Consider the following 17,077-nt stretch of genomic DNA (forward strand, 5'->3'; position numbering starts at 1 on the left):
TCATTTGATCTTCAGTTGCTTGGGGACAAGCAACAATTTAAGTTTGGTGTTGTGATGAGCGGATAATTTATACGCTTTTTGGCATTGTTTTTAGTATGTTTTTAGTATGTTATAGTTAGTTTTTATTATATTTTTATTAGTTTTTAGTTAAAATTCACTTTTATGAACTTTACTATGAGTTTGTGTGTTTTTCTGTGATTTCAGGTATTTTCTGGCTGAAACTGAGGGACTTGAGCAACAATCTGATTCAGAGGCTGAAAAGGACTGCAGATGTTGTTAGATTCTGACCTCCCTGCACTCGAAGTGGATTTTCTGGAGCTACAGAAGCCCAATTGGCGCGCTCTCAACTGCGTTAAAAAGTAGACATCTTGGTCTTTCCAGAAATGTATAATAGTTCATACTTTGCCCGAGATTTGATGGCCCAAACAGGCGTTCCAAGTCAGCTCAAGAATTCTGGCGTAAAACGCCGGAACTGGCACAAGAATGGGAGTTAAACGCCCAAACTGGCACAAAAGCTGGCGTTTAACTCCAAGAAAAGTCTCTACACGAAAAAGCTTCAATGCTCAGCCCAAGCACACACCAAGTGGGCCCAGAAGTGGATTTTTATGTCATTTACTCATATTTGTAAACCCTAAGCTACTAGTTCTCTATAAGTAGGACCTTTTGCTATTGTATTTTCATCTTTTGATCACTTTAGATCTCTAGATCATCTTTGGACGTCTAGTTCTTAGATTATTGGGAGGCTGGCCATTCAGCCATGCCTAGACCTTGTTCTTATGTATTTTCAACGGTGGAGTTTTTACACACCATAGATTAAGGTGTGGAGCTCTGCTGTACCTCGAGTATTAATGCAATTACTATTGTTCTTCTATTCAATTCAGCTTATTCTTGTTCTAAGATATTCATTCGCACCCAAGAACATGATGAATGTGATGATTATGTGACGCTCATCATCATTCTCACTTATGAACGCGTGCCTGACAACCACTTCCGTTCTACAAGCAAACAAGGCTTGAATGTTTATCTCTTGGATTTCTTAATCGGAATCTTCGTGGTATAAGCTAGAATTGATGGTGGCATTCAAGAGAATCCAGAAGGTCTAAACCTTGTCAGTGGTATTCTGAGTAGGATTCAAGGATTGAATGACTGTGACGAGCTTCAAACTCGCGATTGTGGGGCGTTAGTGACAGACGCAAAAGAATCACTGGATTCTATTCCGACATGATCGAGAACCGACAGCTGAATAGCTGTGTTGTGACAGAGCGCGTTGAACATTTTCACTGAGAGGACAGACTATAGCCATTGACAACGGTGATGCCCAACATACAGCTTGCCATGGAAAGGAGTAAGAAGGATTGGATGAAGACAATAGGAAAGCAGAGAGACAGAAGGGACAAAGCATCTCCATACGCTTATCTGAAATTCTCACCAATGTATTGCATAAGTATCTCTATCTTTACTTCATATTTTATTATTCCTCCATAACCATTGAATCTGCCTGACTGAGATTTATAAGATGACCATAGCTTGCTTCATACCAATAATCTCCGTGGGATCGACCCTTACTCGCGTAAGGTTTATTACTTGGACGACCCAGTGCACTTGCTGGTTAGTTGTGTGAAGTTATGATAAAGAGTTGAGATTGCAATTGAGCGTACCATGTTGATGGCACCATTGATGGGAAAGGCCCCATGAAGTCAATGCCCCATACATCAAATAATTCAATCTCTAAGATCCCTTGTTGAGGCATGGCATAACTGTGAGGTAGATTGCCAGATCTTTGGCAACTGTCACAATTAAGTACAAACACTCGGGAGTCTTTATAGAGAGTAGGCCAATAGAAGCCATATTGGAGAACTCTTGTGGCTGTTCGCTCACTTCCAAAATGTCCTCCATACTGTGATCCATGGCAGTGCCAGAGGATCTTCTGTGCTTCTTCTTTAGGCACACATCTACGGATTACTCCGTCTGCACATCTCTTGAAGAGATATGGTTCATCCCAAAGATAGTACTTTGCATCAGTAATCAATTTCTTTGATTGCTGCCTACTGTACTCTTTGGGAATGTATCTCACTGCTTTGTAGTTTGTAATGTCTACAAACCATGGCACTTCCTAGATGGCAAAGAGTTGCTCATCTGGAAAATTTTCAGAGATCTCAGTAAGAGGGAGGGACGCCCCTTCTACTGTTTCTATTCGGGACAAGTGATCTGCTACTTGGTTCTTTGTCCCTTTTCTGTCTCTTATTTCTATATCAAACTCTTGCAGAAGCAACACTCATCTGATGAGTCTGGGTTTTGAATCCTGCTTCGTGAGTAGATATTTAAGAGCAGCATAGTCAGTGTACACAATCACTTTTGATCCTACTAAATAGGATCTAAACTTGTCAATGGCGTAAACCACTACAAGTAACTCTTTTTCTGTGGTTGTGTAGTTTTTCTGTGCATCATTTAAAACATGACTGGCATAGTAAATGACGTACAGAAGCTTGTCATACCTTTGTCCCAACACTGCACCAATGGCAGGGTCACTGGCATCACACATCAGTTCAAATGGTAATCTCCAGTCTGGTGCAGAGATGACTGGTGCTGTGACCAGCTTAGCTTTCAGAGTCTCAAACGCCTGCAAACACTCCTTATCAAAGATAAATGGCGTGTCAGCAGCTAGCAGATTACTCAGAGGTTTGGCAATTTTTGAAAAATCTTTTATAAACCTCCTATAGAATCCTGCATGCCCCAGAAAGCTTCTGATTGCCTTAACATTGGCAGGTGGTGGTAATTTTTCAATTACCTCTACTTTAGCTTGATCCACCTCTATTCCCTTGTTCGAAAGTTTGTGCCCAAGAACAATTCCTTCAGTCACCATAAAGTGACATTTCTCCCAGTTTAAAACCAGGTTAGTCTCTTGGCATCTCTTTAGAACAAGTGCTAGATGGTCAAGACAGAAGCTGAATGAGTCTCCAAACACTGAAAAGTCATCCATGAAGACTTCCAAAAATTTTTCCACCATATCTGAGAAAATAGAGAGCATGCACCTTTGAAAGGTTGCACGTGCATTGCACAGGCCAAATGGCATTCTTCTGTATGCAAATACTCCAGATGGACATGTGAATGCTGTTTTCTCTTGATCCTGGGGATCTATTGTTATTTGATTATAACCTAAATATCCATGCAGAAAGCAGTAGTATTCATGACCTGCTAGTCTTTCTAGCATCTGGTCTATGAATGGTAAAGGAAAATGATCCTTTCTGGTAGCTGTATTGAGTCTTCTATAATCAATACACATACGCCACCCTGTAGCTGTTCTTATAGGAACCAGTTCATTTTTTTCATTATGAACCACTGTCATGCCACCTTTCTTGGGGACGACTTGGACAAGGCTTAGCCAGGGGCTATCAGAAATAGGATAAATAATCCCAGCCTCTAGTAATTTAGTGACCTCCTTCTGCACCACCTCCTTCATGGCTGGATTCAGCCGCCTCTGTGGTTAAACCACTGGCTTAGCATCACCCTCCAATAGGATCTTGTGCATGCATCTGGCTGGGCTAATGCCCTTAAGATCACTGATGGACCACCCAAGAGCTGTCTTGTGTGTCCTTAGCACTTGAATTAGTGCTTCCTCTTCCTGTGGCTCTAAGGTAGAGCTTATGATTACAGGGAAGGTATCACCTTCTCCCAGAATGCATATTTTAGGGATGGTGGTAATGGTTTGAGCTCGGATTTGGGAGGTTTTCCTATTCCTGAGGGATTTTCAGAGGTTCTATTATTCTCTCTGGTTCCTCCAGATCAGGCTGAGCATCTTGAAAGATATCCTCTAGCTCTAATTCGTGGCTCTCAGTCATATTGACCTCTTTTACCAGAGAGTCAATAATATCAATGCTCATGTAGTCATTTGGGGTGTCTGGATGCTGCATAGCTTTCACAACATTCAACTTAAACTTGTCTTCATTGACTCTCAAGGTCACTTCCCCTTTTTGGACGTCAATGAGGGTTCGTCCAGTTGCTAGGAAAGGTCTTCCTAGAATGAGAGTTACACTCTTGTGCTCCTCCATTTTCAGCACCACAAAGTCAGTGGGAAAGGCAAATGGCCCAACCTTGACAATCATGTCTTCAATTACGCCTGATGGGTATTTAATGGAGCCATCAGCAAGTTGGAGACATATCCGGGTTGGTTTAACTTCATCAGTCAACCCAAGCTTTTTGATAGTATCTGTAGGTATTAGGTTAATACTTGCCCCAAGATCACACAGAGCTTGCTTGGTACAAGTACCTTCTAATGTGCATGGTATCATAAAGCTTTCTTGATCTATAAGCTTCTCAGGTAAGCTTTTCAGAATGACTGCACTGTATTCTTCAGTGAGGTAAACTTTCTCAGTTTCCCTTCAATCCTTCTTATGACTTAAGATCTCTTTCATGAACTTAGCATAAGAAGGTATTTGCTCAAGTGCCTCTGCAAATAGAATCTTTATCTCAAGAGTCCTGAGATAGTCTGCAAAGTGGGCAAATTGTTTATCCTGTTCCGCTTGGTGGAGTTTCTGAGGATAAGGCATTTTGGCTTTGTATTTCTCAACTTTAGTTGCTGCAGGTTTATTGTCTACAGCTGTGAGTTGAGAAGCCTTTTTAGATGAGTTGCTATCAGCACTTGTATGTGTCTGATCCCCCATTGGTGTTTAAAAACCAGGGGTGGAAGCTGGAGTGGCATTAGATGCCAACTTTTTACCTGTTTCTGGCGTCTGAACGCTAGAACTGAGCTTCCTTTGGGCGTTTAACGCCAGTTCCTTGCTTGTTTCTGGCGTTAGACGCCAGGACTGAGCATGGGTTGGGCGTTCAACGCCAGTTTTCCACCCATTTTCTGGCGTTTGAGCGCCAGAATTATTTCTCTCTGGGCTCTGACTGTCCTCAGAGAGATTTTGGGTAGTAGTTTGTTCATTTCTTGGCTTCCTGCTGCCTTGAAGCGAGGTATTTAATGTTTTTTCACTTCTTAATTGAACTGCTTGGCATTCTTCTGTTATTTGTTTTGATAACTGGTGTTCTGTTTGCTTCAACTGCACTTCCATATTCATATTAGCCATTCTTGTTTCTTGTAATATTTCCTTGAATTCGGCTAACTGTTTTGTTAGAAAATCTAATTGCTGATTGAATTCAGTAGCTTGATCTGCAAGACTGAGTTCAGCAGTTACTGTTTTAGCCTCTTCGTTGATGGAAGGTTCACTGCTTAGGTACAGATGCTGATTTCTGGCAACTGTATCAATAAGCTCTTGAGCTTCTTCTATTGTCTTTCTCATGTGTATAGATCCACCAGCTGAGTGGTCTAGAGAAATCTGAGCTCTCTCTGTAAGCCCATAATAGAAGATGTCTAACTGCACCCACTCTGAAAACATTTTAGAGGGGCATTTTCTCAACATCTCTCTGTATCTCTCCCAGGCATCATAAAGGGATTCATTATCTCCTTGTTTAAAGCCTTGGATGCTCAGCCTTAGTTGTGTCATCCGTTTTGGAGGGAAGTATTGATTCAGGAATTTTTTTGACAGCTATTTCCATGTCTTTATGCTAGCCTTAGGTTGGTTATTTAACCACCTCTTGGCTTGGTCTTTTACAGCAAATGGAAACAGTAATAGCCTGTAGACATCCTAATCTACTTTCTTATTATGTACTGTGTCAGCAATTTTTAAAAACCGTGCCAGAAACTCTGTAGGTTCTTCCTGTGGAAGACCAAAATACTGGCAACTTTGCTGCACCATGATAATGAGCTGAGGGTTCAACTCAAAGCTTCTGACTCCGATGGAGGGTATACAGATACTACTCCCGTATGAAGCAGTAGTGGAGTTAGCATATGACGCCAGAGTCCTTTTGGACTGTTCATTTCTACTTAGGTCTATAATGGAGAAAGGGAGATGATCTGGATTTATTTTATTTATTTTATTATATTAAAAAAATTATTTTCGAAATAATAAAATAGAATAGAATAAAAACCAAAACAAAAAAAAATGAAAAATAAAAAAATAAAATAAAAAAATAAAAAATTTGAAAATATTTTATGAAGATTTTCGAAAAAGTGAAGGGAGAGGAAGTGGTTATGATATTTTTGAAAAAGATATGATTTGAAAAATTTTGACCAAGTCAACCCAATTAATTCGAAAATTATGAGAAATTAAAGGAAAATATTTTTTATTTTTGAATTTTATGATGAAAGAGAAAAACACACAAAAGACTCAAGACTTAAAAATTTTTAGATCTAATGCTCCTTGTTTTTCGAAAATTTTGGAGGAAAAACACCAAGGGACACCAAACTTAAAAATTTTAAGATCAAAACACAAAGAAGACTCAAGAACACATTGAAGATTCACAAGAACAACAAGAACAAAAGAAAGAACACCAAACTTAAAATTTTTTTGAAAACCAAATTAAATTTTCGAAAATTAAAGAAAATTAACAAGAGAATACCAAACTTAAAATTTGGCACAAGATTCAATCAAAGAAAAATTATTTTTGAAAAAGATTTTAAAAAGAAGATGCCCAATTACCAAGAACATAAACCAACGCTCTAGCTAATTGAGCTATAAATGTAACGTGTTTTAAAGAGGCATTTTTAATAACAAAAAATAAATATTTTGAAAATGCACAAGAAAAACACAAAAAACACAGAGAATAGGAAAAACCAAAGATTAAACAAGAAAAATTGATAAGAACAATTTGAAGATCAAGGAAAAATAAAGAGCATGCAATTCGAAAATTGAAAGACAAAGAGAAGCATGCAATTGACACCAAACTTACAACAAGACACTAAACTTACGATAAACTAACAATTAATAAAGAAAAATAAAATTTTTTTGAAAAAAATTTTAAAAAGGAATAATAGAAAATGCAATTCTAGTGACTCTAAACCAAAAAGATAAATTTTTCCTAATCTAAGCAACAAGATTCACCGTCAGTTGTTCAAACTCAAACAATCCCCGGCAACGGCGCCAAAAACTTGGTGCACGAAATTTCAATCACACTTTTGCACTCCGCACAACTAACCAGCAAGTGCACTGGGTCGTCCAAGTAATACCTTACGTGAGTAAGGATCGATCCCACGGAGATTGTTGGCTTGAACAAGCTATGGTTATCTTGTGACTCTTAGTCAGGATATAATATCAATAATGATTCTTAGTTTTAATTGTAAAAAGTAAAAGAGCATGAAATAAATACTTATTATGCAATAATTGAGAATATGTTGGAGTTTTGGAGATGCTTTGTCCTCTGAATTCCTGCAACATAATGCTTTCTCACTTTCATACATGCAAGGCTCCTTCCATGGCAAGCTGTATGTAGGGCATCACCGTTGTCAATGGCTACTTCCCATCCTCTCAGTTAAAATGGTCCAAATGCTCTATCACAGCACGACTAATCATCTGTTGGTTCTCAATCATGTCGGAATAAGATCCATTGATCCTTTTGCGTCTGTCACTACGCCCAACACTCGCGAGTTTGAAGCTCGTCACAGTCATCCAATCCCAGAATCCTACTCGGAATACCACAGATAAAGTTTAGACTTTTCGGATTCTCAAGGATGCTGCCAATGGATTCTAGCTTTTACCACAAAGATTCTGATTAAGGAATCTAAGAGATACCCATTCAATCTAATGTAGAATGGAGGTGGTTGTCAGGCACACGTTCATGGATTGAGGAAGGTGATGAGTGTCACGGATCATCACCTTCTTCATAGTGAAGCGCGAATGAACATCTTAGATAGGAACAAGCGTGTTGAATGGAAAATAGAAATAATTGCATTAATTCATCGAGACGCTGCAGAGCTCCTCACCCCCAACAATGGAGTTTAGAGACTCATGCCGTTAGAGAATACAAAATTCAGATCTAAAATGTTGTGAGATACCAAATAAGTCTCTAAAAGTTGTTTAAATACTAAACTAGTAGTCTAGGTTTACAGAAAATAAGTAAACTAGGATGGATAGTGCAGAAATCCATTTCTGGGACCCACTTAGTGTGTACTGGGGCTGAGACTTAAGCTTCTCACGTTCCTGGACTATTTCTGGAGTTGAACGCCAGGTTGTAACCTGTTTCTACCGTTGAACTCTAACTTGCAACCTGTTTCTGGCGCTGAACGCCAGACTGCAACATGGAACTGGCGTTAAACGCAAATTTACGTCATCTATATTCGCGCAAAGTATGAACTATTATATATTGTTGGAAAGCCCTAGATGTCTACTTTCCAACCCAATTGAGAGCGCGCCAATTGGACTCCTGTAGCTCCAAAAAATTCATTCCGAGTGCAGGGAGGTCAGAATCCAACAACATCAGCAGTCCTTTTTCAGCCTAAATCATATTTTTGCTCAGCTCCCTCAATTTCAGCCAGAAAATACCTGAAATCCCAGAAAAACACACAAACTCATAGTAAAGTCTATAAATATGAATTTTTCTTAAAAACTAATAAAAATATACTGAAAACTAACTACAATACACTAAAATCTACATGAAATTACCCCCAAAAAGCGTATAAAATATCCGCTCATCGCCAGCCTCCCTGATATAAGGTAATAAAATGTCCGACAGGGGGATACCCAAGGTCACACGGTGTGACAATAGCAATCAAGGCCTCTGCAATAGTTACAACATTTACTCTCACAAATTAATCTCATTTAAACCATTATATAGGTTTAATAATTATTAAATATTGTAAACTAGTAGATAAATATCATTAATAAAATATTATATTTCATAGAATATTAATATTTGTTACTAATGTTCAAAGTATTAAATGAAAAAAGAAACTTGAAGCAAGATTTAAAAAATAAATCATTCATGTCGCACTATTCTAACCTAAATCACTCAAGTTCCAAACCTAGCATCAGATAAATGTAATTGCATCAATAAAATCAAATCAAGAAAGAGGCGTTAATGAAGCCAACCAGAATCTGGTGATTGAACAGTTGAGGAGTTTAGTTCCCTCTTTTTACCGGTGATTTGATTTCTCTTTGTCTAAATTAAAATCAATCGAGTCATGAATCGAGCTTAAGCCACAAATTTGAACTCATTTAAAAAAAATTCTATAAAATAACATGTTGAGAGATTAAATTATCTAAAATTGTAAATAATAAAAAATTAATTTAATTATTTATTTAAATACAAAAACTAATTTGTAAAATTTTTAGAGGATAGAGATTTATTTGTCAATTTTTTTTTGTTAACAATTAATTTATCTAATATAAAGTTTATCTCTTCTAGATGATATCAATCCAATAATAGATTTTAGTAAAAAAATGATCTAACAACTATTTCATTTGAATAATATATTTATTTAATTTAACTAATATATTATTTTATGTTTAATTATGATATTTATTTAAGTTAAATTAAAATTATTTTTAAAAATATTAAAATCTACTCTACCTACCTAAGTTGATAGAACTTTTAACTAACAAAGTCAAAATACCTAACACATTAACTAAATTAATAAAGTCTAAATACATAAATAAATTATTTACTGAAAATAAAAGAGAAAAAAAACCTCAAAATCGAAAGCTCCAGCTATGTACCAAGTCGCATTCAGTCAGTTGATATCTCCGTCGCAAACATATTGTCGGGAGGTCATCTGTACTTTAGAAATTCGAACTGAAGGTGTTACAAAAGTTATCAAATTTTTTAAAATTCTTCAAATAAATGAGAATCCTGGCTACAATTCTACAACCAATATATCTAAGTCTCTGACTATATCTCAGATGCTGTGATCTCATTTTTGTGTTTAACCTTATCTTGGGTACTGAGACCCTGATTAGTTTTTGAACAGATATTGGGTGCTCAATACCTATTTCTCCACACGACATATATTTTAGGTACACTCGTGATACATTATATTTTCGTTGCGTCATAGTCTAAGATCTCAATACTCGAGATACGTCCGTATTTAAATTTGTCTCACAGTATCCGAGATATAGTACGTTATATATTTAAATAATTATTCTATATTCCCACAATATCCAAACATCTGTGAAACCTTGATTTGGTGTTCTTTTATGATGTCAAACTTAACATATATAAACGTCATTTTCTTTCCTTTGGCAAGCAAAGCCGGAATTGAAAATAATAAAATAATTAAAAAAGAAAAGATACTAGGATTTATTTGCTCCGTTAAATTCCAAGTAATTGGACTAAAGTTTATTTGCTCTCTTAATAAAAAATTTGAGTTTAAACTTGGGAATGAAAACAATCTATTTTAAGACATTTTTACGGTTTTAATATTTTTAATAATTAAATTACTAAATATTTTATTTATGAATATACGTATCATTGAATATATTTATATTTTTATATTGTCATTATACATCTTAGATACATAAGGTAAAAGACAAAAATTGAATATTGTACATTCAAGATGTGTAAATATAATACTTCTAAAACAAATATATATCCTGGGTGTACTCGAAATTTGTTACATCTATGCAAATGTACATATCTAGGATGTTGAGGTTGTACACTCGGAATAAAGCCAACTTAAAAAATAAACATACTCGTATTATTATACAAATAAACATACTCATATTATTATACTTGTATGGTTAATTATGCTTATATATTTGATTTTTAAAAAATTGCTGATCTAAAGTTTTTAAATTAAAAAATTAATAATTTTAAATTTTAAATGCATTCAAGATATGTGCAAAACCAACTTAAGACCTAATACACCGATATAAAATTCTGGATCGTGTTGTATTAGTTTGATTTTTATTTTTTTATTTTATCTAATTTTATTAAAATAACTTAAATTTTCAAAATAACAAATTTTTAATTTAAAATTTAGATAAAAATAATTTAAAATTTTTAAACTATTTGAAAAATATTATATAAAATAAAAAAGCAAATCAAATTAGATCGTAATATATTAAGTGCACTGGGTTGATTTTTTTTGGCTTTATCCTTGATACACAACATCCTAGATATATGCATTTATGCAGATGTAACATATTCGGGTGCATGTGCATCCAAAATATATTTTTTTAAGGTGTTATACATCTCGGATGCACAATATTCAATTTTTATGTATATTTTTATCTTTTACTCTATGTATCTAAGATGTGTAATAACAATCTAAAAATATAAATATTTTATATGTCGTACATTTTAATAAATAAAATATTTAAATAATTTAAATAACAAAATCTCTAATGTTTTTTATACATAATTTACAAATAGTACTTTCAATTTTTTTTAGAAAGAATGGTAGGAGAAGAAAGTAAGAACATCATTTCTCCCATGATATCTACTACGAAAAGTTATGTTTGATAAGAGAGTAAACTATTATTTTTATTTATAAAAGTTCTAACTTCTAACAAATCTATCCACAAGATAACAAAATTGAAGTTGTACCTATAAATGATCAGTTCCGGATGACAAAACTATCCACACCCTAAAAACTACCTAAAATCCCAAATAATCTTTTGTCTAACCCTAATTTTCCTCACCCCTTATCACCTTTCTATCCCCACTACAAATACTACAGGCAACTGATGAGCGGATAATTTGTACGCTTTTTGGCATTGTTTTTAGTATGTTTTTGGTATGATCTAGTTAGTTTTTAGTATATTTTTATTAGTTTTTAGTTAAAATTCACTTTTCTGGACTTTACTATGAGTTTGTGTGTTTTTCTGTGATTTCAGGTATTTTCTGGCTGAAATTGAGGGACCTGAGCAAAAATCTGATTCAGAGACCAAAAAGGACTGCAGATGCTGTTGGATTCTGACCTCCCTGCACTCGACGTGGATTTTCTGGAGCTACAGAAGCCCAATTGGCGCGCTCTTAACGGCGTTGGAAAGTAGACATCCTGGGCTTTCCAGCAATATATGATAGTCCATACTTTGCCCAAGATTTGATGGCCTAAACCGGCGTTCAAAGTCACCCTCAGAAATTCCAGCGTTAAACGCCGGAACTGGCACCAAAATGGGAGTTAAACGCCCAAACTGGCATAAAAGCTGGCGTTTAACTCCAAGAAGAGTCTCTACACGAAAATGCTTCAATGCTCAGCCCAAGCACACACCAAGTGGGCCCGGAAGTGGATTTTTATGTATTTTACTCATCTCTGTACACCCTAGGCTACTAGTTTTCTATAAGTAGGACCTTTTTCTATTGTATTGGGACATCTGGGTAGTTATCTTTATGCTATCTTAGATCATTGGGAGGCTGGCCATTCGGCCATGCCTAGACCTTGTTCTTATGTATTTTCAACGGTGGAGTTTCTATATACCATAGATTAAGGTGTGGAGCTCTGCTGTACCTCGAGTATTAATGCAATTACTATTGTTCTTCTATTCAATTCTGCTTGTTCTTGTTCTAAGATATTCATTCGTACCTAAGAACATGATGAATGTGATGATTATGTGACGCTCATCATCATTCTCACCTATGAACAAGTGACTGACAACCACTTCTGTTCTACAAGCAAATAAGGCTCTAATGTTTATCTCTTGGATTCTTTAACCGGAATCTTCGTGGTATAGGCTAGAACTGATGGCGGCATTTAAGAGAATCCGGAAGGTCTAACCTTGTCTGTGGTATTCTGAGTAGGATTCAATGATTGAATGACTGTGACGTGCTTCAAACTCCTGAGGGCGGGGCGTTAGTGACAGACGCAAAAGAATCACTGGATTCTATTCCGGCCTGATCGAGAACCGACAGATGGATAGCCGTGCCGTGACAGGGTGCGTTGAACATTTCCACTGAGAGGATGGGAGGTAGCCACTGACAATGGTGAAACCCTTGCTTGAGCTTGCCATGGAAAGGAGGAAGAAGGATTGGATGAAGATAGTAGGAAAGCAGAGAGACGGAAGGGAAGGCATCTTCATGCGCTTATCTGAAGTTCCTACCAATGAATTACATAAGTATCTCTATCTTTATCTTCATAGTTTTATTCGTATATCACCATACCCATTTGAGTTTGCCTGACTAAGATTTACAAGGTGACCATAGCTTGCTTCATACCAACAATCTCTGTGGGATCGACCCTTACTCGCGTAAGGTTTATTACTTGGACGACCCAGTACACTTGCTGGTTAGTTGTGCGAAGTTGTGTTTATGCCATGGTATTGAGCACCAAGTTTTTGGGGCCATTACTAGGGATTATTTGAGTTGTGAAAAGAATTGATCACAATTTCGCATACCAAGTTTTTGGCGCCGTTGTCGGGGATTGTTGAGTTTGGACAACTGACGGTTCATCTTGTTGCTTAGATTAGGTATTTTTTTTCTTCAGAATTCTTAAGAATGAATTCTAGTGTTTCAAGGTGATGTTCTTGTCATCACCAAAGCTGATTGATCTTCATCAATTTAGCTCTTGAATGCAATGTCCTGCTGAAGCTTGGCTAGCCATGTCTAATTTCTTTAGACTGAAGCTTTAGACTAACATTGCATGATTCCTGGAATTCTCATTAAGAATTTTGATACCTTTTTCCACTTTATTTTCGAAAAAGCACAAAAAAATTTTACAAAATCATAAAATCCAAAAAAATTTTCTTGTTTGAGTCTAGAGTATCATTTTAAGTTTGGTGTCAATTGCATGCATTCATTCATGTGTCTTAAGGATCTTCAAGTAATTCTTGATGATTTCTTACTTTGATCTTTGAATTCTCTTGACTTGAGTGTTTATGTGTCTCATATGCATTAGTGTCAGTAGTATACAAACTGCTAAGTTTGGTGTCTTGCATGCATTGTTATTTGATTCTTGTTGCATTTTGATTTTTCCTTATTATTAAAAATCCAAAAATATTTTTTATTTGTGTCATCTCAAGTCAATAATACAGAGAATTGAAGATTCAGAACATACAGCAGAGGAATTGCACAGAAAAAGCTGGGCGTTCAAAACGCCCAGTGAAGAAGGACAGACTGGCGTTTAAACGCCAGCCAGGGTACCTGGTTGGGCGTTTAACGCCCAAAAGGGTATAGTTTTGGGCGTTAAACGCCAGAATGTGCACCATTCTGGGCGTTTAATGCCAGGATGGCACAAGAGGGAAGATTCTGTTTTCAATGCAAATTTTTTTCAAGTTTTCAAAGTTTTTCAAAATCAAATCTTTTTCAAATCATATCTTTTCAATCATATGTTTTCAAAATTAATTTCTTTCCTTTTTCAAAGATACTTGCTATCAATTAATGATTTGATTCAACATTTCAAGTATGTTGCCTTTTCTGTTGAGAAAGGTTTAATGTTTGAATCATATCTTTTCTTGTTAGGCAAGTTATTAATTTTCAAAATCACATCTTTTTAAAATGTTTTTCAAATCATATCTTCTCAATCACATCTTTTTAAAACCAATCATATCTTCTTAACTACATCTTTTTCAAAATAGTGTTCAATCAAATCTTTTTGATTTCTAATTTCAAAATCTTTTTCAAAAATCACTTGATTTCTTTTCCACTTTTATTTTCGAAAATCAATTAAGGTTTTTCAAAATGTTTTCAAAATCTTTTACTTAATTTTCGAAAATTACTTCTCTTCTTCCCACATCCTTCTATTTATGGACTAACACTATTCCTTAATGAAAAAATTCGAACTTTATCTTCTTTGATAAGTTCGAATTTTCTACTTCTGTCTTCTATTTTTCTTTTCCTCTGACACCTAAAGGAATCTCTATACTGTGACATAGAGGATTCCACATTTTCTTGTTCTCTTCTCTTTCATATGAGCAGGAGCAAGGACAAAAGCATTCTTGTTGAGGCTGATCCTGAACCTGAAAGGACCTTGAAGAGAAAGTTAAGAGAAGCCAAGGCACAACTCTCTGTAGAGGACCTAACAGAAATCTTCAAAGAAGAAGAACCTATGGCAGCCGAAAACAACAACAATGCCAACAATGCAAGGAAGGTGCTGGGTGACTTTACTGCACCTACTCCCAACTTTTATGGGAGAAGCATCTCTATCCCTGCCATTGGAGCAAACAACTTTGAGCTTAAGCCTCAATTAGTTTCTCTAATGCAACAGAATTGCAAGTTCCATGGACTTCCATTGGAAGATCCTCATCAGTTTTTAGCTGGATTCTTGCAAATCTGTGACACTGTCAAGACTAATGGGGTTGACCCTGAGGACTACAGACTTATGCTATTCGCTTTTGCTGTAAGAGACAGAGCTAGGACATGGTTGGACTCTCAACCTAAAGAAAGCCTGGACTCTTGGGAAAAGCTAGTCAATGCCTTCTTGGCAAAGTTCTTTCCACCTCAAAAATTGAGTAAGCTTAGAGTGGAAGTCCAAACCTTCAGACAGAAGGAAGGAGAATCCCTCTATGAAGCTTGGGAAAGATATAAACAATTAATCAGAAAGTGTCCTTCTGATATGCTTTCTGAATGGAGCATCATAGGTATTTTCTATGATGGTCTCTCTGAATTGTCCAAGATGTCTTTGGATAGCTCTGCTGGAGGATCTCTTCATCTGAAGAAGACGCCTACAGAAGCTCAAGAGCTGATTGAAATGGTTGCAAATAACCAATTCATGTACACTTCTGAAAGAAATCCTGTGAACAATGGGACTAGTCAGAAGAAAGGAGTTCTTGAGATTGACACTCTGAATGCCATATTGGCTCAGAACAAAATATTGACCCAACAAGTCAATATGATTTCTCAAAGTTTGTCTGGAATGCAAAATGCACCAAGCAGTACTAAGGAAGCTTCATCTGAGGAAGAAGCTTATGATCCTGAGAACCCTTCAATGGAAGAGGTGAATTACATGGGAGAATCCTATAAAAACACCTATAATCCTTCATGGAGAAATCACCCAAATTTCTCATGGAAGGATCAACAGAGACCTCAACAAGGTTTCAATAATAATAATGGTGGAAGAAACAGGTTTAGCAATAGCAAGCCTTTTCCATCACCTTCTCAGCAACAGACAGAGAGTTCTAAGCAGAATACCTCTGACTTAGCAACCATGGTCTCTGATCTAATCAAAACCACTCAAAGTTTCATGACTGAAACAAGGTCCTCCATTAGAAATTTGGAGGCACAAGTGGGTCAGCTGAGCAAGAAAATTACTGAACTCCCTCCTAGTACTCTCCCAAGCAATACAGAAGAAAATCCAAAAGGAGAGTGCAAAGCCATCAACATGGCCGAATTTTGGGAGGAAGGAGAGGCAGTGAACGCCACTGAGGAAGACCTCAATGGACGTCCACTGGCCTCCAATGAGTTCCCCAATGAGGAACCATGGGAATCTGAGGCTCAAAATGAGACCATAGAGATTCCATTGGACTTACTTCTGCCATTCATGAGCTCTGATGAGTATTCTTCCTCTGAAGAGGATGAGTATGTCACTGAAGAGCAAGTTGCTAAATACCTTGGAGCTATCATGAAGCTAAATGACAAGTTATTTGGAAATGAGACTTGGGAGGATGAACCCCCTTTGCTCACCAAAGAACTGGATGACTTGTCTAGGCAGAAACTGCCTCAAAAGAGACAGGATCCTGGGAAGTTTTCAATACCTTGTACCATAGGCACCATGACCTTCAAGAAGGCCTTGTGTGACTTAGGGTCAAGTGTAAACCTCATGCCTCTCTCTATAATGGAGAAGCTAGGGATCTCTGAGGTGCAAGCTGCAAAAATCTCACTAGAGATGGCAGACATCTCAAGAAAACAAGCCTATGGACTTGTAGAGGATGTTCTGGTTAAAGCTGAAGACCATTACATCCCTATTGATTTCATAGTCCTAGAGACTGGGAAGTGCATGGATGAATCCATCATCCTTGGCAGACCCTTCCTAGCCACAGCAAGGGCTGTGATTGATGTTGATAGAGGAGAGTTGATCATTCAAGTGAATGAAGAATCCTTGGTGTTTAAGGCTCAAGGATATCCCTCTATCATCATGGAGAGGAAGCATGAAGAGCTTCTCTCAAAACAGAGCCAAACAGAGCCCCCACAGTCAAACTCTAAGTTTGGTGTTGGGAGGCCACAACCAACTTCTAAGTTTGGTGTTGAACCCCCACATTCAAACTCTAAGTTTGGTGTTGGGAGATTCCAACATAGCTCTGAGCATTTCTGAGGCTCTATGAGAGTCCTCTGTCAAGCTACCGACATTAAAGAAGCGCTTGTTGGGAGGCAACCCAATGTTATATTTTAT

At 36.7% G+C, this 17,077-nt stretch overlaps 1 non-coding gene across 1 annotated transcript; it reads right to left on the minus strand.

Annotated features, from left to right (window-relative positions):
- Positions 1-15,202: 15,202 nt before the first annotated feature.
- LOC112799539 (small nucleolar RNA R71) lies at positions 15,203-15,310 on the minus strand. The gene has a single exon (XR_003201113.1). It is a non-coding gene; the product is annotated as a small nucleolar RNA R71 (small nucleolar RNA).
- Between the last annotated feature and the right edge of the window lie 1,767 nt (positions 15,311-17,077).

Source organism: Arachis hypogaea, chromosome 4 (genome assembly GCF_003086295.3).
Source record: "Arachis hypogaea cultivar Tifrunner chromosome 4, arahy.Tifrunner.gnm2.J5K5, whole genome shotgun sequence".
Classification (NCBI taxonomy): Eukaryota; Viridiplantae; Streptophyta; class Magnoliopsida; order Fabales; family Fabaceae; genus Arachis; species Arachis hypogaea.